Source organism: Phoenix dactylifera, unplaced genomic scaffold (assembly GCF_009389715.1).
Source record: "Phoenix dactylifera cultivar Barhee BC4 unplaced genomic scaffold, palm_55x_up_171113_PBpolish2nd_filt_p 000342F, whole genome shotgun sequence".
Taxonomy (NCBI): domain Eukaryota; kingdom Viridiplantae; phylum Streptophyta; class Magnoliopsida; order Arecales; family Arecaceae; genus Phoenix; species Phoenix dactylifera.
The window spans coordinates 495106-496696 of record NW_024067802.1 but is presented as its reverse complement, the minus strand read 5'-3'; the positions used below and the strand labels follow the sequence as shown (position 1 = coordinate 496696).

Below are 1591 nucleotides of genomic sequence, written 5' to 3'. Positions count from 1 at the left end.
CTTTCCTTGAAGTAGATTTCGCCGCCTTACAGTGCACTAGGCTTAGATGGCGTTCTACTCCTGAGATACAACAGCCTCTCGCACTGTTCCTTCTGCCTCAATGATTTGCACGGATCAAAGAAGCCTTCGAACCCAGAATCAGTATGCAGCAAGCTTGATTGAAAGAAAAATAGCAAATAGGAAGAATAGAAGTTCTCTGTTTTCAATTCTTTTTTTTTTGTCTAATCCGAAGAGGTCTATTTATAGACTTCTTCGGAACAGACGCGACCAAAAATCGGTCAACGGTCAAAACTGGTAATAAAGTTTGAAAAAACACTGAGAGTAGGATCAGCGGATGTGAGGTCAGTTGCGAAGAGGTGCTAACGAGGAAGCGACGTGGCTCCTCGTGCTAAGGGTGCGAAGCACGACTCATGCGCCTCTTGGCTCATCGCACCTGTTGTCCGACCTCGGCTCCTCTGGGCTCATTGCACCTGTTGTCCGACCTCGGCTCCTCTGGGCTCATTGCACCTGTGGTCCGACCTCAGCCTCGGCACCTCGGACGAGCACAGGCACAAGGAACCTCGGACGAGCAGGGCCTCAGTCTCTTGGACGACCTCAGCTCTGGGTCGCACAGGTGCAAGGAACCTTGGACGAGCAGGGCCTACGAGCACAGGCACGGGCGCAAGGAAACTTGGACGAGCAGGGCACATGCGCAAAGAACCTTGGCTCGGACAAGCACAGCTCGGCCGCAAAGAGCCTTGGCTCGGACAAGCACAGCTCGGCCGCAAAGAGCCTTGGCTCGGACAAGCACAGCTCGGCTGCAAAGAACATGCGCAAAGAGCCTCGGACGAGCAGAGGCAGGGAGAACCATGCTTTACGTAAAAGAAATGAAAAAGGAGGGAATGGGGAATCGAACCTGTCATCTCATCCTCACCCAAACAACGCACCAACCACCAAGCCATACTCCCTTGTTAATATATATGTATAACATATATATTTTAAGTATGAAAACTTTTAATCATTAATTTAACCAAAAAATCTAACATTCCCCCACCTGATTAAAATGTTTTCAAAACTTTATAAAATCAGAAAATAGTCAAACCGGGCTTGTTTATGTTACGACTTCAATAAAGGTAGCTTGCGGCTTTGAACCTTTACCTAGTGAAAGTATATTTTCATCTGAAAGGTATAGTGGTAGCTAAAAAGCTTTGAACCAAATCCTTTGGTTCAGATTTCTATATACTTCACCCATGACAAATGCAAATACTGGGTTCATCATAGGTGGTGCTTTTTCTGGCCTTATGCACCAATATCTCAGTTTCATGAGTGCTCTAGGGGTTAAACCCTTATCCCCATAGACTGCGGCCACACAGTCACACTCACATAGGTGAGTCCTCCAAGGGTGCTCGCAGCACAGCACCTTGCCATAGACTCGGACTCATTCAGAGTTTTAAACTCTTCCGTATACCTCTGCTGTATTTAGCACTCACATCACAGGGAGAGACTAAATGACATAAAGTCATTTTATTATAGTGCTAACTAATCATTAAACAACTTGTTTTTCCCGTTGAACCTTTCGTCTTGGGATCTCCAGTCAGAATAGGTTGGGTTG

General features: G+C 46.6%; 1 long non-coding RNA gene across 1 annotated transcript; it reads right to left on the bottom strand.

Moving 5' to 3' along the window:
* Positions 1 to 209: 209 nt before the first annotated feature.
* On the bottom strand, positions 210 to 959 carry LOC120105677. The gene is made up of 2 exons (XR_005508016.1): positions 508 to 959; positions 210 to 470 (listed from the first exon to the last, which is right to left on the bottom strand). It is a non-coding gene; the product is annotated as an uncharacterized LOC120105677 (long non-coding RNA).
* Between the last annotated feature and the right edge of the window lie 632 nt (positions 960 to 1591).